Genomic DNA, 19,461 nt, shown 5'->3' on the forward strand with positions numbered 1-19,461 from the left:
AGATGGCTGATCAAAACACTAGGCTAAAATGTAACCATAAAAAAACAAATGTTAAAGGAGTACAACACACTAAAAGACAGGTCTTACTATAATAAATGTAAAGTAATAGGCAGTAATCCCTAGGAAGTCTGGAAAGTATGATTGTGTGAGTGTTGATCTAATACAGACAAGGAAAAGAACTGACAAGTATAAATATTTTGCCATCCTAAAAAAATAATCTTTAAAGGTGAATAATTCCTTATACTTGTCACAATGAAATGTGAATTTCTCATTCACACTGAATGAAATTTCTCCTGAAGACTATGCAATCTCCCTTGTTTATTCTACACATACCATGCAACCACCTAATTGCTTTTGATTTCTTGTTATCAGAGAAATTCAAAGACAGCACTATGCTAACAAGCAGAAATGAGTTTTCCAGTCACTGAAACATAACACCCCCAGGAGCAAATTAATAAATTAGTCTTCTGGCACAGGTCAGATTCATTTAAGGTTAGATAAGAAGAGCTAGTCTATTCAGCACCTGATTACAACTGGATAAACTATCATTTGAAAGCTGCAGATTAGAGGAAAGAGCGCACACTTTAGGCATGCTCAACAAATATCTGCAGTGTGAATGAACAAAGTGAGATCTACCCTTCTTTACATTTGCAAAGAGGTTCCACTCATGTCATTGAAAAAGCCAAAGGAAACATCTCACTTCAGGCTAACTCCCTAAATTGGTGTGAGGAACACATGAATAATCCCACAAAGGCTAATTAATCTCTGAGATCTGATTTTTTAAATGACAAATACTCTGTCTACAGTGGAATCAGTAGAATGAACAGGAGCCTGAGATGTAGCCCACAGAAACCCCCAGTTGAAAACCTGATGAGCAAAATAAAAAGTTATACTCCTCTCAAATCAACAGGACAAACCATCATCAGGAAGAAACCAAGCTAAAATCTAACCAAAAAGAAATCTATAAAATAACTAACTGTAATGTGTTTTCAAAACATAGGGTGACATATAATGACAACTATGGCAATGGAGTAATAATCATGTAGAACAATCAGGGTACACCTGCTAAGATGGCAAAATAATAGGACCCTAGATAATACGACCAACAAAGACATGTTGTGCTCCATTTATGTTTACATGAAGGAAAAGAAAAAGAAAGTGAACGAAAAACTTTCAAGTACTACTTACTGACATATTGGTATGTATGCTTTGGAAGGAAAGTTTCTGAGCAAAATATGGAAATGCCTAATTCTTTTCTTAAAAAAAATTGGGAAGACTACAGAATACTGTTAGATTTGTTTATATATTATATATATATACAATATACTTATATATAAATATATATAATATATATTATGTTGACATATAACAATATATAATATATATAAATATATATAATATATATTATATATAAATATAATATATATTATATATATATTTTTGAACATATATAATCCTACCAAATACAAATATCATCACTTCTGCGATATTCTGGCTTCAATATTTAACTGGCCATATAACCTCATGCAATTTACCTAACCTCTCTATGCCTCAGTTTCTACTGTAAAATGGAGTCTCAAAGTAACTTCTCCATGGGTTATAGTGAAGAGTAAACAAAAAAATACCTGTAATGCACTCAGACTAGCACCTGGCACAAACTCTTAGTCATACTTACTACTAATGCATGTATTACATATACCTCTTAGAAACATAATTCCAATTATCCACTCATTCAACACAAATATATTTAGTATCCACTATAAAACAGACACTACTCTAAAACCTGGGAACAGAGATGAATAAAACACCACCCTAGACCATTAGCCCCAGAAGTATCTGAAAAGGTGGTAAGAGATCTATCTGGTCCCTGAAAAGATGCCAGGCTCAGACGGAACTACAGGTAACTTCTATCAAACCTTTAAGGAACAGATAATTCCTATGTTATTTAAACTATTCCTAAGCATAAGAAAACAGCAAAATTTTCCAGGTCATTTTATCAAACTAACAAAATCTTGATACCAAAATGTAGTAGAAAGAACACACAAAAAATTAGCACCCCCCCCTTATGAACAGATGCAAAAATCAAAATAAATAAATAAATGGAACAAATTAACTCCAATAATGTATTAAGAGATTAATGCTTCTTGACAAAGTAGTTTTTATTCCAAGCTTGCAGTGTGGGTTCAACATCAGAAAATCTATTAGTTAATAAAATACATTAATTGTTTAAAGGTGAAAACTATAAAGTCACTTTGATAAGATCACAAAGGGCATTTGATAAAAATCACTAATCATTCCTTTTTTTTTTCTTTTTTTTTTTATTTTTATTTTTTTTTAAGAGAGACCAAGCGTGAGCAGGGGAGGGGCAGAGAGAAAGAGACACACAGTCCGAAGCAGGCTCCAGGCTCTGAGCTGTCAGCATAGAGCCTGACATGGGGCTCGAACTCTCAAACCACGAGACCATGACCTGAGCCGAAGTCAGATGCTTAACCGACTGAGCCACCCAGGTGCCCCTATCACTAATCATTCCTAATTAAAAGCCCTTAATAAGTTAGGAATAAAATAAACCTTTCTTAACCTGCCAGTGTATATGTGAGGAACCAGAGGTATATATGCTTCACAAATAAACATGCACTCCCAGTGAAGTCAGGAATAAGACAAGGATGTCTACTATTAGATAACTTTGTTGTGATAACATAGCCAATGCACAAGATAAAAAATAATGAGGCATAAATAGGGAAAAAACACAGTACCTGTGGGTGATACAACCACAAATCTAGAGAAATCAAGGAAATAAAATGAACACTATTACACCTAATAATAGAAATCAATTAAATACAAAGGGGTTGGGTAACAAAAAGCTTTCCAGCAATAATCAGTTAAAGGGGTGCCTGGATGGCTCAGTCGGTTAAGGTCCAACTCTTGATTTTAGCTCAGGTCATGATCTCATGGTTATGGAATTGAGGCCTGCATTGGTCTCAGCACTGAGCGTGGGGCCTGTTTGGAACTAACCCTCTCTCACTCTCTCTCTCTCTCCCTCTGCCCCACTCATGTTCTCTCTAAAAAGAAAAAAAAGTTAAAAGAGGGGAGCCTGGGTGGCTCAGCTGCTCAAGCGACTAACTCTTGATTTCGACTCAGGTCATCATCTCAGTTGTGTGATCGAGCCCTGTGTCAGGCTCGCCACTGAGCATGGTGCCTGCTTGGAATTTTCTCTCTCCCTCTCTCTGCCCCTCCCCAGTTTGCACGCACTCTGGCATGCTCTCTCTCTCAAAATAAATAAACTTCAAAAATAAATAAATAAATAGTTAAAAGAAAGTATAAAACTTTGCTGAATAACATCACAACAGAACCAAATAAATTGAGACATGAGCTGCAGACCTAGATGAGAAGTTTTAATATTATAAAAAATGCCAACTGTCCCCAAGTTAATATATAAATCCAATGCACTACCAATCAAAATCCCAATGGGATGGGAGAGGGGGTAGAGATTGACAGATTGCATCTGAAATCCACGTGAAAGGGTAAATGTAAGAGAAGCATCAGGACATTTTTGGAAAAGGACAATAACGAAATGGACTTTCACCAGTAGATACCAAATCATACTATAAAATTATAAAAAGTAAATCAGTAAGGTACAAGCAAAGGAACATAAAGATCAACAGACCATAACAGACAATCCAAAGGCAGGTAAGTATGAAATGTATACACAATAAAGATTTCATTTTAAATCAGATGGATGATTCAATAATTATGCTCCAAATAACTAGATATTCAGGGGGTAGATCCTTAACTCAAAAAAAATGCATAAGAATATTGCCCCTACCCACTAGAGGTGTGGGCACAAAACCCAAGCCAAGACAAGTGCCCTCCCTGAAGGGTGATAGATGGACATATCCTCTGGGATGAATGCTGTAATGTTCTTGTAAACTTGGAGCCACCACCAGCCATCTTTCATTTTAAATAGGGGCAACTATCCAATAATGATGCACAAGAAAGCAGAGGACAGAGAGAAAAAAGGAGACAGCTTAAGATAACACACTAACCATTGAGATCCATCTAAGGACTTCTAATTCACATCAGGAGTTCTCAACATTGCTCCTACATAGTGATTTAGAAATCCAAGGAGACAGTTTTGTTAGTTGCAATAAGTGGGGAGGTACCATTCATATTTAGTAGATAGGAACCTCCCAAGCGCTTATCATCTTGCAAAAAATCAGAGGATAGCCAGGCCCAACAAACAATTATCCTCCAACACGCATAATCTTTGAATGTCCTGCCTGGACATTCCCTTGGGGAAAAATTGCCTACAATTTACTGAGCCCAAACTCAACTCCATTCTACACATAAAGTATTTCACACGTGGTTTTAAAATATACTGAATTTTTGGGGCGCCTGGGTGGCTCAGTCGGTTGAGCCTCCGACTTCGGCTCAGGTCACGATCTCGCGGTCCGTGAGTTCGAGCCCCTCGTCGGGCTCTGGGCTGATGGCTCAGAGCCTGGAGCCTGCTTCCGATTCTGTGTCTCCCTCTCTCTCTGCCCCTCCCCCGTTCATGCTCTGTCTCTCTCTGTCCCAAAAAATAAAATAAAAAACGTTAAAAAAAAAATTTTTTTTAAATATACTGAATTTTCAAGGAATGCAACTATTGTGAAAATCAAGGAAAAAATTATACATTTCTGCCTCCCAGAATTTTCCCAAGCACTCTTCAACATTTTGGAAAATCTTAACACTTTAGGAGAGGACTTAAGATGGTAGAGGAGTAGGGGGACCCTAAGCTTGCCTTGTCCCTTGAACACAGCTAGATAAATACCGTATCATTCTGACACCCAAGAAATCGATTTGAGGACTGAGAGAGCAAAACTGCACAACTAGTGGGAGACAAAATGGCCACACTGTAGAAGGTAGGAGCTGCAGAGTTGATTTGGGGGAGACAAGAAGTGCAGGTGTTGGGAAGGGGAAGGAGCCTTGATCACAGAGAGAGGCAAGAGAGAGACAGAATGAGAGCGCACACAGGGGACTGCACAAGAAAAATGCTTCCCCAAAACCAATGACTGGGAATAGGAAAGGGGCTGATTACTACAAGTTATTCTAAACAGTGGAGCACCAAGTCTGAAGTTTTAGATGTTTTTGCCATCGCCAGGGTCATTCCTAGTGGGCTTAGGGGCGCTCCTGTGGGGAAAGAGGGTGGAGACCCTGGAGTGGGCAGCGTGGTCTGAGAATCCCCTGGGTTCCACGGAGAGAAACAGTCTCCCTGCTTGGAGCTCCTTTGGGAATGGCAGCTCAGCCTTCCCAGGGACAAAAAGAACTGGTGGCATCAACGTGCTGCCCTGTTCCCTAGCATAGGAACAAAGACACAGGCTGAGGGCAGCAAACCTTGGTGCCAGCTTTGTGCTTCACTTTACCATAAACTTTGAACCACCGCACAGTTATGGAACCACTTTCCTGGGACAAAACGTCAAACGCCAAAAGCTCTAAGACCCTCCCCCAGAGGATCAGTGAGGGTCTGTGACTGGTAGGCCCCTAAAATTTGGAGTTTGGAGTTTTGAAAATCAGCCACATGTCTGAAATAAAACACAAGAGAACTGTGCCGCCTGGCAAGCAGACACGTCAATCGCAAGCAGGGTAAAAGTAGGTTTCTGGCAGAAGCAGGGGACACAAAAGAGGTGGTTGTTTGCTCTTCTGTGAGGGCTTCCTGAAGAGTGGTGGGCACAAACTCCCCACTCCAGGGAGGAGACAGTGGGGCAAACACCAGTCCCCTCCACACTGCCCACCAGCTCACCGACTTCAGTGAACAAAACAGCGCCACCCAGTGGAGGCCATACTACTTACACCAAGCCCCCACCCCTAGCCCTGCACCCTGGAGGTACATACTCTCCACTAGGGCAAATCATCCTGAGAATCAGTGCAAAAGGCCCTACCCCCGGAAGACCAGGACAAACCCCTTGTGTGCACCATGTCTACTGATCACAGAGTGCTGCAAAGTTGCAGCTCTAAAGGGAAATAAGATCTAGCTTTTTTTTTTTAATCTCTTCTTAATACAGCCATTACTCTAAGGAGCAGAAATACAACAGGCTTTCACACAAAAAGTGTGAATCACACAAAACAGTCACACAAAAAGTGATTCAGACAAAAATGACAAGATGAAGGAATTCATCCCAAAAGAAAGAGCAGAAAGAAGTCATGGCCAGGGTTTATACAAGTAAGACATACAAACCATAATTTAAAACAATAATCATAAGGATACTAGCTTGGCTTGAGAAAAGCAAAGAAGACACTGGAGGATCCCCTACTGAAGGCATAAAAGAATAAAAACCAGTCAGTCCAAAATAAAATGCTATAACCAAGACGCAAAACTGAATGGATGCAATGACAAGGATGATGAAGCAGAGGAACAAATCAGTAATACAAAAGATAAAATAATGGAAAATATTGAAGCTGAAAAGAAGACAGAAAAAAAGGTATTGTTTCATGAATGTAGACTTAGGGAACTCAGCAACTCCTTAAAGTGTAATAACATTTGTATCATGTTATGATACAAAAGAGAGGGGAAGAGACAGAAAAAGAAGCAAAAGATTTATTGAGCAAACTATAGCTGAAAACTTCCCTAATCTGGTAAAGGAAACAGATACTGAAATCCAAGAAGCACAGAAAACTCACAATAAATTCAACAAAAGCCAGCCATTACTAAGACAAATCACAGTCAAATTCACAAAATACTCAGAGTAGGAAAGAATCCTGAAAGCAGCAAGGGGGGAAAAAGTCCTTAACCTACAAGACAAGACAGATCAGGTTCACAGCAGATCTATCTACAGAAACTTGGAAGGCCAGAAGGGAGTGGCAGGATATATTCAACATGCTGAATGGGAAAAATATGGAGCCAAGAATATTTTACCCAGCAAGGCTGTTACTCAGAATAGAAGGGATAAAGAGTTTCCCAGACAGACAAAAACTAAAGGAGCTCATGACCACTAAACCAGCCCTACAAGAAATATCAAAGGGGACTCTTTGAGTGGGGGAGGAGGGGAGACAAAAAGCAACTAAGACTAGAAAGGAACCGAGAACATCACCAGATATACCAACTTTACAGGTAACACAATGGCACTAAATTCATATCTTCCAAAAATCACTCTGAACATAAATGGACTATCTATCCAAAGACATAGGGTATTTAAGGTACAAAAACAAAAAACAAACACACACAAGATCCATCTATATGCTGCCTACAAGAGACTCATTTTAGACCTAAAGACATTTGCAGATTGTAAGTGAGGGGATGGAGAACCATCTAACATTCATTTCGCTAATGAATGGCAAAAAAAAAAAGCCAGAGTATCTATACTAATATTAGACAAACTAGATTTCAAACCAAAGACTAACGATAAATGAAAAAGGGCATTAATCACAATTAAGCAGTCTATCCCTCAAGAAGACCTAACAATTGTAAATATTTACGCCCTCAAGTTGGAAGCACCCAACTATATAAATCAATAACAAACATAAAGAAACTAACTGATAATAACACAATAATAGTAGGGGACTTTAACACCCCACTTACAGCAATGGACAGATCATCTAAGCAGATCAACAAGGAAACAATGGCTTTTGACACGCTGGACCAGATGGACTTAACAGATATATTCAGAACATTTTATCCTGAAGCAGCAGAATACACATTCTTTTCAAGTGTACATGGAACATTCTCCAGAATAGATCACATCCTGGGTTACAAATCAGCCCTAAACAAGTACAAAAAGACTGAGATCATACCATGCATATTTTCAGAACACAACACTATGAAACTTGAAGTAAGTCACAAGAAAAAACTGGGGAAGACCATAAATACATGGAGATTAAAGAACACCCTACTAAAGAATAAATAGGTTAGGGGCGCCTGGGTGGCTCAGTTGGTTAAGCATCCAACTTTGGCTCAGATCATGATCTCACGGTTTGTGAGTTCGAGCCCCGCGTCAGGCTCGTACTGACAGCACAGAGCCTGGAGCCTGCTTTGGATTCTGTCTCCTTCTCTCTCTGCCCCTCCCCATGTGTGCTGTTTCTCTGTCTCTCAAAAATAAGTAAATGTTAAAAAAAAAAAAAAAGAATAAATAGGTTAACCAGGACAATACAAGCAAGCAAATAAAAATGAAAACACAATGGTCCAAACCCTCTGGGATGCATAAAAGACTACTAAGAGGGGAATAGACTGCAATACATATCTACCTCTAGAAGCAAGAAAAGTCTCAAACACACAACCTAACCTTACAACTTAAGGAGCTAGAAAAGGAACATCAAATAAACCTAAAGCCAGCAGAAGAGAAAAGAGAAACAATAAAGATCAGAGCAAAAATAAACAACATAGGCGAAAAAACCCACTAGAACAGATCAACGAAACTAACAGCTGGTTTCTTGAAAGAATTAATAAAACTGATAAACCCCTTGCTATACTTATTAAAAAGAGGAAGGACCCAAATAAAATCACAAATGTAAGTGGAGAGATCACAATGAACACCACAGAAATATAAACAATTACAAGAAAATATTATGAAAAACTACATGCCAACAAATTGGGCAATCTGGAAGAAATGGACAAATTCCTAGAAACATAAAAACTACCAAACTGAAACAGGAAGAAAAAGAAAATTTGAACCAGATAAGAAACTGAATCAATAATCAAAAGTCTCCCAACAAACAAAAGTCCATAGCCAGATGGCTTCCCAAGGAGAATTCTACCAGACATTTAAGGAACAGTGAATACCTATTCTTGTCAAACTGTTCCAAAAAATAGAAATGGAAGGAAAACTTCCAAACTCATTCCTCAAGGCCAGCATTACCTTGGCTCCAAAACCAGACAAAAACTCGACTAAAACAGAGAATTACAGGCCAATATCCCTGATGAACATGGACGCAAAAATTCACAAGATACTAGAAAATCAAATTCAACAGTACATTAAAAGAATTATTCGCCATGATCAAGTGGGATTTATTCCTGGGCTGCAAAGGTGGTTCAATATTCGCAAATCAATCAACGTGATATACTACATTAATAAAAAAAAAAAAAAAAAAAAAAAAGGATAAGAACTATATAATCCTCAGGGGCGCCTGGGTGGCTCAGTCGGAAAAGTGTTCAACTTTGGCTCAGGTCATGACCTTGCGGTTCATGGGTTCAAGCCCCATGTAGGGCTCTGGGCTGACAGCTCGGAACCTGGAGCCTGCTTTGGATTCTGTGTCTCCCTCTCTCTCTGCCCCTCCACTGCTCATGCTCTGTCTCTGTCTCTGTCTCTCTCTCTCTCTCTCTCTCAAAAATAAACATTTAAAAAAAAGTTAAAAAAAAAAAAAAAAGAACCATATGATCCTCTCAATAGATGCAGAACAAGTATCCATTCTTGATTTTAAAAACCCTCAACAATGTAAGGATAAATGGAACATACTTCAACATCATAAAAGCCATATTCGAAAGAAGTTAGTATCATCCTCAACAGGGAAAAACTGAGCACTCTTCCCCTATGGTCAGGAATAAAAAAGGAATGTCTACTCTCACCAGTACTATTTAACATAGTACTGGAAGTCTTAGTCTCAGCAAGCAGACAACAAAAAGAAATAAAAGGCAACCAAATCAGCAAGGAAGAAGTCAAACCTTCACTATTTGCAGATGACATGATATTCTATGTAGAAGACCCAAAGACTCCACCAAAAAATTGCTAGAACTAATACATGAATTCAGCAAAGTCACAGGATATAAAAGTCAATGTACAGAAATCTGTTACATTTCTATACACCAATAATGAAGCAGCAGGAAAAGAAATCAAGGAATTGATCCCATTTACAATTGCACCAAAAAATGTAAGATACCTAGGAATAAACTTAACCAAAGAAGTAAAAGATCTGTACTCTAAAGACTTCAGAACATTTATGAAAGAAATTAAAAAGGAAACAAAGAAATGGGGAAAAACTCCATGCTCATGGACTGGAAGAACAAACATTGTTAAAATGTCCATACTACCCAAAGTAATCTACACATTTAATGCAATCCCTATCAAAACACCACCAGCATTTTTCACAGAGCTAGAACAAACCATCCTAAAATCTGTATGGAACCAAAAAAGATCCTGAATAGCTAAATCAATCCTGAAAAAGAAAAGCAAAGCTGGAGGCATCACAATTCTGGACTTCAAGCTATTATTACAAAGCTGTAGTCATCAAGACAGTATGATACTGACACAAACACAGACACATAGATCAGTGGAACACAACGGAAAACCCAGAAATGGACCCACAACTATACAGTCAACCAATCTTCAACAAAGCAGAAAAGAATATCCAATCAAAAAAAAAAGACAAGTCTTTCAACAAATAGTGTTGGGAAAACTGGATGGCAACATGCAGAAGAATGAAACCGGACCACTTTCTTACACCATACACAAAAATAAATTCAAAATGGATGAAAGACCTAAATGTGAAACAGGAAACCATCAGCATCCTCGAGGAGAACACAGGTAGCAACCCCTTTAACCTGAGCTGGAGCAAATTCTTACCAGACACGTCACTAGAGGCAAGGGAAACAAAAGCAAAAAGGAACTACTGGGACTTTAACAGGATAAAACGCCTCTGTACAGCAAAAGAAAACAACAAAACCCTTTAAAAGGCAATCCATTGAATGGGAAAAATATTTGCAAATGACATATCTGATAAAGGACTAGGATCCAAAATCTATAAAGAACTTACCAACTCAACACCCAATAAACAAATAATCCAGTGAAGAAATGGGCAGAAGACATGAACAGATATTTTTCCAAAAAAGATATCCAGACGGCTGATACATGAAAAGATGCTCGATGTCACTTATCATCAGGACAATACAAATCAAAACCACAACGAGATGCCCACCTCACACTTGCCAGAATGGCTAAAATTAACAACACAGAAAACAAGAGATGTTGGCCAGGATACAGAGAAAGGGGAACCCTCTTACACTGTTGGTGGGAATGAAAACTGTTGCAGCCACTCTGGAAAACACTATGGAGGTTTCTCAATAAGTTAAAAATAGAACTACCCTACAATCCAGCAATCGCATTACTAGGTATTTACCCAAAGGATACAAAAATACAGATCTGAAGGGAAGCAGGCACCCACATGTTTACAGCAGCATTATCAACAATAGCCAAGCTATGGAAAGAGCCCAAGTGCTTGACTGACGAATGGATACAGAAGATGAAGCACATACACACAATGGAATAGTACTGAGCCATCAAGAAAAAGTTAAATCTTGCTATTTGCAATGACATGGATAGAGCTACAGTATTATGCTAAGTGAAATAAGTCAATCAGAGAAAGACAAATACTGTATGATTTCACTCATGTGGATTTTAGGAAACAAAACAGATGAACAAATGGGAAGGGAAAAAAGAGAACGGGGGAGCAAACCATAAGACACTCTTAACGATAGAGAACTGAGGGTTGGTGGAGGAAGGTGGGTATGGGTAGGCTAAATAGGTGAACGGGTATTACAGAGGGCACTTGTTATGATCAGCACTGGGTGTTTTATGTAAGTGATGAATCACCAAATTCCCCTCTTGAAACCAGTATTGTACTGTAAGTTAACTAATTAGAATTTAAATAAAAATTTGGAAAACAAAACAAAAAGAATATTTATATTGACTATGTGTTGAAATGTTAATATACTGGGTTACATAACATATATTGCCCATTTCTTCACTGGATTATTTGTTTTTTGGGTGTTGAGTTTGATAAGTTCTTATAGATTCTGGATACTAACCCCTTATCTGATATGTCGTTTGCAAATATCTTCTCCCATTCTGTCCATTGCCTTTAGTTTTGCTGACTGTTTCCTTTACTGTGCAGAAGCTTTTTATCTTGATAAAGTCCCAATAGTTCATTTTTGCTTTTGTTTCCCTTGCCTCCAGAGACGTGCTGAGCAAGAAGGTGCTGTGGCCAAGGTCAAAGAGGTTTTTGCCTGCTTTCTCCTCTAGGACTTTGATGGCTTCCTGTCTTATGTTTAGGTCTTTCATCCATTTTGAGTTTATTTTTGTGTATGGTGTAAGAAAGTGGTCCGCCAGGTTCATTTTTCTGCATGTCTCTGTCCAGTTTTTCCTGGCACACTTGCTGAAGAGACTGTCTTTATTCCATTGGATATTCTTGACTGCTTTGTCAAAGATTAGTTGGCCATACGTTTGTGGGTCCATTTCTGGGTTCCCTATTCTGTTCCATTGATCTGAGTGTCTGTTTTAGTGCCATCAATTTTTTTTTTTTTTTTAAGAGAGAGAGCACGAGTAGGGGAAAAGGGCTGAGGGAGAAAGAGAGTCTTAAGCAGGCTCCATGCTCAGTGCAGAGCCCAATGCAGGGCTTGATCCCATGACCCTGGGATCATGACCTAAGCCGAAATCAAGAGTCAGATGCTCAACTGACTCAGCCACCCAGACGCCCCTATCCATTCCATGTCTTAGTTATTATAAATAATGCTGCAATAAACACAGGGGGTGGTGTTGTGCATATATCTTTTTAAATTAGTGTTTTCATTTTCATCAAATACCCAGAAATGGAACTGCTCAATCAAATGGTAGTTCTATTTTTAATTTCCTGAGAAACCTCCATACTTTCATACCACCTGCAGCAATTTACATTCCCAAAAACAGTGCACATGGGTGCATTCTCTTTTCTCCACATTCTCACCAACATTTGTTATTCTTGTCTTTAATGATAACAGCCATTCTAACAGGTGTGAGGTGACATATTGTGATTTTGATTTGCATTTCCCTGATGATTACTGATGCTGAACATCTTTTCATGTACGTGTTGGACATCTGTATGTCTTTTTGGGAAAAATGTCTATTCAGATTCCCTGCCCATTTTTAATCGGATTATTTGGAGGTTTTTGGTGCTGAGGTGTATAAGTTCTTTCTGTATTTTGAATATTAACCCCTTATGAGATAATGTTGCTTCATTTTTAATACATTTACTTTAATGGTTACTTTCTACTAACGGCAAATGTTTTTCCATCTATATAGTCAATAATGTTTACATGGGTAATAATAGGAAGCTTCTTTTTGCAGTATGTCTGAATATGGTAAAAAGCAGGTAGGTTTCTTAAATGAAAACTTTTAATGATAATAATAATTATAGAGAGGGGGAGAAATCAACAAGGTAAGAATTAAATGACTAAAATATAGAAAACACTGATTGAGAACCAAAAATCACTGAGTTCATGACACTCACCAAAAAAAAAAAAAAAAAAAGGCTGCATTGAGGGAAGAGAGTGCTGATGGTTAACATGTTTTGCAAGAATAAGGTCAAAATCTTCTGAAGACTGCTGAAACATTAATGTAAAATACATGTTAACTGCGCTATAATTACTCTGAAATAACATGTTACTTTTTCTATTTGCTAATAAAACAGCTAATTAGGGGCACCTGGCTGGCTCAGTCAGCAGAGCAGGCAACTCTCAATCTCAGGGTCAAGAGTTCAAACTCCACATTGGGCATTAAGCCTAAAAAAGGAAGGAGGGAGGGAGGGAGGGAAAGAGGGAGGGAGGGAGGGAGGGAGGGAGGGAAGGAAGGAAGGAAGGAAGGAAGGAAGGAAGGAAGGAAGGAAAGAAGGAAGGAAAGAGAGAGAGAAAGAAAGAAAGGCAGGGAGGGAGGGAGGGAGGGAGGGAGGGAGGGAAGGAAGGAAGGAAGGAAGGAAGGAAGGAAGGAAGGAAGGAAGGAAGGAAGGAAGGAAAGAGAAAGAAAGGAAGAAAAGGGAGAGAAAAGAGAAAGAAAAGAGAAAGAAAAAGAAAGAAAAGAAAATAGCTAATTAGCAGACACTGGCTGTCTGACCCCAAATCCATTCTGAACACCCTTCTCCCTTACCACCTCCTACTACAAAGGATTCAAAAGCTAAATCCACACTCTCCCAGTTTTCTTTACAGCTGGGGATGGGGAGCATGTGACAAAGTGCCCGGTGAGTGGAATTTTCTTGGCAGGGGATATAGAGGAGGGAGTGGGAGAGTAGAAAAGATTTTCCTTTCCTTTAAAAAAAAGGAACAAATAAGCTGATACTATCCCCTTTCCCTTTCTTCTTTCCTGAGGCTTTAAGGCAGTTAAGCATGACAGAAAGATCAAGAGGATCACAGAGATCCAACCCTAACATGATTAAGATACTGAACTATCCTACTGCCACCCAGCTACAGATATCTTGTTATGTGTTTAAAAAAAATTCTTATTTAAGCCATCATTAAGTCAGGTTATACGTTACTAAGGTAATATGATTAGCTGTAAAGGACGTATAAGAAAAGGAACCTTACTTCTTTCTCTTTCCTCTATTAGTTAAAGGGACAATGTGATAATAGAGTAGACCACAATTTCCAATGGAATAAAGAAACAAAGCAACCAAGGAGGACTGAATCAAGCCTAATATGTTCACATTGATATTTTATTAATCTGGCAAGGAATTTTTGAGCAAAAGATATTAAAATCTGACCTCTGCCTATTTTAACTGTACATGGCCCAGCTCCAGCACTCTGTGAGAAGAGTGTATATAGCCTAGTGCCTGAAAATTCTAGGCATTTAATAAATGCTAGTTAGCTTCTCCTTTTCTCTCAGATTGCAGACAAAATATAAGGCTGCCCAAGGGCATTCATACTGTGTTTTTAAGCATTCACACAGTAGAAAGGACAAATTAGAATAAGTCTCCCCATTCCTATTTAACAACTAAAAGAATCTTCTTGAAAGAATTTTATTCCCATTACAGGAACCCCAGCAGAAACTGTGTTCATCCAGTCGGCCAGATATTATCAGCTAATAATGAGAGAAACACAAGCGGATCACATTACCCTGACACCCCAACTCTCTTATTAACTTAAAGGGATGTGCTGGGACACCTGGGTTCAGGTTATGATCTCGTAGTTAGTGAGTTCGAGCCCTGTGTCGGGCTCTGTGCTGACAGCTCAGAGCCTGGATCTGCTTCAGATTCTGTGTCTCCCTCTCTCTCTGTCTTTCTCCCCCACACACACTCTCTGTTTCTCTCTCAAAAAATAAATACAGAATTAAAAAAAAAATTTTTTTTTAAATAAAGGATGTGGCTGGCTGCCTACCATGCTTAGATCCAATTCCTCTGGAGAAACTGGAATTATTTGAGCATCAAAATGAGTAATAATTAAATAAAAATAAAATCCATGAGTCCACTCTAAAATAAACAAGTACACTGGTGATAGGGCAAGGAAAAGAACAAATCTTTTACAGTAGATTGATATCTGTAGGATGAATCACAGAAATAGAAAAATCATTATTTTATAGCCATTATGGTAATAATTCAGGCAAGAATCATCAATAGATTTTAATATCATTAAGTAAAAAACTATTAGGAACTAGATATTTAATATTCAAGTATCACTCCAGATTATTAATTACAGAGGAAAAGGGGTATAATTTTTCTTTATAAGAAAAATTTGGCTGACACTGCCTTAACCAAATGGTCATACTTAACATTACCCATGATGGGACAAGTTAACATCATGTGCCCCCTCTGTTATGAAACACTGAGAAAGATACATCATTTATTTGATATTCTTGTCCAGATATTTAATCTGAATGAAGAAACACTCAGACAAATACAAACGAATGGACATCTTGGGGGGAAAAAAAAAACAAAAAAAACTAAACTTGACTGAAAACTAAGGAAGGTCAAGGACACCCGGGTGGCTCAGTCAGTTGAGCATCTGACTCTTGGTTTTGGCTCAGGTCATTATCTCAGTTTATGAGTTCAAGCCCCGCCTTGGGCTCCATGCTGACAGCACAGAGCATGCTTGGGATTCTCTCTCTCCCTCTTTCTTTCTCTGCCTTTCCTCTGCTTGTGCTCTCGCTCTCAAGATAAATAACTTAAAAACCAAAAAACAAGGAAGGTCATGTGTGGATTTTCCAGCCGACAGCATGAACTAGATGCCCAGCCACCAGCTAGCACTACCACCAGACACGTACACAAATAGGTGTGCAAAGGATTTCAGCCCTCAGGTTTTAAGTCTTCTAGCTGTGGTCCTAGATATCACACAGCACAAACTATCTCCTGCTCTGTTTGAATTCCTGACTCAAAGAGCTGTGAGTGATAATATGTGATTATTACCCTTCAAGTCACCAAGTTTTAGGATAATTTGTTATGCAACAACAGATAACTAACATATACTCTAATAAGGTACAATCTCAATTTTCCTCGACAGTACCTACTTCACCTTGTTTTGGGGAACATTAAATGGGCTTATGAATGTCAAGCCTGACATGGTATGCTTCCTGCATGCTAGCTAGTATTAATAGAACTTCAACTGGCACAGTTAGAACTATGTTAGGGGAGTACGTGAGGTGCCTTAGGAGAGCACAAAGAAGGGTATTTGATATAGTCCTGAGGTCAGATGAGGTTTCTTAAATTCACCAGATTAATTGGGTTAAGAAAGCAGTAAAAGTTCCGATTCTGTGTCTCCCTCTCTCTCTGCCCCTCCCCCGTTCATGCTCTGTCTCTCTCTGTCCCAAAAATAAATAAACGTTGAAAAAAAAAATTAAAAAAAAAAAAAAAAGAAAGCAGTAAAAGGGGGCACCTGGGTGGCTCAGTCAGTTAAGCATCTGACCCCTCCAGTACTGGGTTCTGTGCTGACAGCTCAGAGCCTGCAGCCTGCTTTGGATTCTGTGTCTCCCTCTCTCTCTCTGCCCTCCCCTGCTTGCACTCTCTCTCTCAAAAATAAATAAACATTAAGAAAAATTAAAGAGAAAAAAAGAAAGCAGTAAGTAAGTAAAAAGAAAGCAGTAAGTAAAGAGAAAAGAAAGAAAGCAGTAAAGGTTATTTCTGCCAGAGGAAACAGATTAAGCAAAGATAAAGAAGCTAGAAACAGCATGGTGTATGCAGAGAATAAGCTTTTTATTGGCAGAATAAAAGAAAAGCAGGAAGTGACAGGGAACAAGGCTGCAGAGGTTGGGAGAGTCCAAATACACAGAGGACCTTGTATGTGAAGTTATGAACCCTATGAGAATGGATGTTATACAAAAAAGTGATACAGATTTGAAAGTTTAGGTATATGATCCTGCAAGGGTAACACGGGAGAGCTCTGAAGGAGAAGGAAGAGGCAGGAGGCTAGTGCAAGAGTGCAGGCAAGTAAGAAAAGATGTGGATGTGAACTACAGGGGAAATGGCTGTGCAAAACAGGACTTGAGAAATAGGAAATAAAGATCAGGAAGAATTAATGACTGGAGACTTGAGTGAGACAAAGGAAAGAGTCCAGGTTAATGTCTCAGTTTCTAAATTGGGTAGAGAATGGTACTTCCAATCCAAATCAGATAGAGAAAAAGGATCAGGTTTGGAAGAAAAGAATTTCGCTTCCATCTTGGTGAGGTTGGAGCATCTATAGAATATCCAGATGGGAGTGTCTAACAAGAGGTTATATATTCAAGTCTTACATTGGGGGAAAGGTCAAAATAGAAATACAGCTCCGAGAATCTTTAGTATGTAATTATTAGAATTATGAGAGAACCTAAGAATTGAGAGACAAAAATTTTGCTCCCTCAAGGGACATTTGGCAATTTCTGAAGACATTTCTGGTGGTCATAAATAAATGGAGGGATGGGGGGGTGGTTACTACATGTAGTAGGCAGAAGTCAGGAGAGCCCCCATACGACGAAGAATTATCTAGTCCAAAATGTCAGTAAGTTCCAAATCTAAGAACCCTGCTACAGACTAAAGAAAATTAGAATAAAGAAAACACCTTGGGAAAACAAATATTTAGGAAATATCCACAAGAAGGAAAAGTCTGAGAAGAGGTAGATCGAGAAAACTTACTGTCATGGAAATCAGAGAAGTAGAGAATTTCAAGAGGGAGGAAAATGTTGAATTCAGTAAGTTAGAGCCAAACAATAAAGATTTCCAAGTATCCACTGGGTCTGCAACTAGAAGGTCACCAGCGATTTTAGTGATAGGAGGGCCAAATTATAGTAGCACAGTAATAATGAGAGATGAGAAAGTACACAAAATAAATGCAGAGTCCTCTTAGGAAATTTTATTGAAAAAGAAAGGAAGTAAGATTGGGCAGTAACTAAAGCGATGGTTCTCAACTCTGGCTAAAATCAGAATAACCTCAGAAGGTTTTAAAAATTACCAATGCCTGGATCTCACTCAGAATACCTAAATCAGAATCCTTGGGGACCGGGACCAGGCATCAGTGTTTCTTAAAATATCCTCAGTGACACTAATGTACAGCCAGTGTTGAAAACCATGCTGCGGAAGTGGGGGGGGGGGGGGGGGGGCGGGAGTAGCAAAGGGGAAAAGGGGAGCAAGGAGAAGAAAATGGATGAAACTAAATCTCAGAAGAAGCTGGTAAAGAATGAATCAGAAACATGGGCTGGTGGAGTTACTGTGAAAACAAAGGATACCTCATCTCAGGAGACTGGAAGGAGAAATAAATATTAGGTACAGAAACTGGACACAGGGTTTTTGGGAGTTCATGTCTAAGGCCTCAATTTTCAAAATGAAGAATATAAGTCAGCTGCTGAGAATCAGCCTACCAGATGGGAAATCTGGAATGAAGTTTGGTGAAAGATCAAAATATTTCCTGAGGGGAATGCAAATTAAAAGACTAATCAAAAGCACTGACAGTCTAATGAAGATTAAATATACTTTGCCAGTTGCAGGGGCATCGACGGGCACACTTAATGATTTTCCTCCAGCAGTGCTCAGCCATCCCCCAGGGGAGGAGCAAGGAAAAGCAGACCACAACACGGATCCAAAATTGGCAGTTTAGTGGGTGGGAGAAAAAAAAAGTGCATAGGAAGTAAAATTTGAGAAGAACTAGCTAGGTTCAACAATGCAATCCACACTAGGTAGAGCAGCTAAAGTAATCTATATGCAGTTTAACTGGCACAGATTTACCTCTAACTGGCACAGATTTACCATGAATTCTTATAATGGTCTAAGATTTTTTGGTTTTCGTCCTAGACAATGCCATTAAATTAGATTTCCTATATTCTATGACTGTCCTAAGAAGAAATGTCTACAACTAACTTTGAAATTTATAAGATATAATATGAACTAATGGACAAACAGATGGATAGGTAGGTGATAAGTAAAGTTAACTATTAATAATAAAACCTAGAGGTTGTGTGTATGTGTGAGGGAGTACAGGCTCTAGAACAGCATTGTCCAATAGGACTGAGATAATGGAAATGTTCTATGAGTGCTGTAAAATATGGTAACTACTAGCTATCTGTAGCTACTGAGCCCTTGAAATATGGCTGTGTGAAGAATTTTGAGTTTTATTAACTTTTAATTAATTTAAATTGATAGAACCACATGTGGCTAGTGGCTGCCATGCAGCACTAGATTTATATATCCCTGGGTTCAAGTAAATCCTGGCTCTACCACTGATCCAGGTTATTTTATTTATCTGAGTCTCAGTTTATTCTTATATAAATGGAGAACAGCAATAGCACCTACTAGTCCATA

The 19,461-nt window shown here is 38.6% G+C and overlaps 1 protein-coding gene across 2 annotated transcripts in view; it reads right to left on the bottom strand.

Annotated features, from left to right (window-relative positions):
- The window catches only part of RNF115 (ring finger protein 115), an 84,144-nt gene that overhangs the window by 15,113 nt on the left and 49,570 nt on the right, over positions 1 to 19,461 (bottom strand). The gene's annotated exons all lie outside the window — the stretch shown is intronic.

The sequence above is a fragment of the Leopardus geoffroyi genome, chromosome C1 (genome assembly GCF_018350155.1).
Source record: "Leopardus geoffroyi isolate Oge1 chromosome C1, O.geoffroyi_Oge1_pat1.0, whole genome shotgun sequence".
Lineage (NCBI taxonomy): Eukaryota > Metazoa > Chordata > Mammalia > Carnivora > Felidae > Leopardus > Leopardus geoffroyi.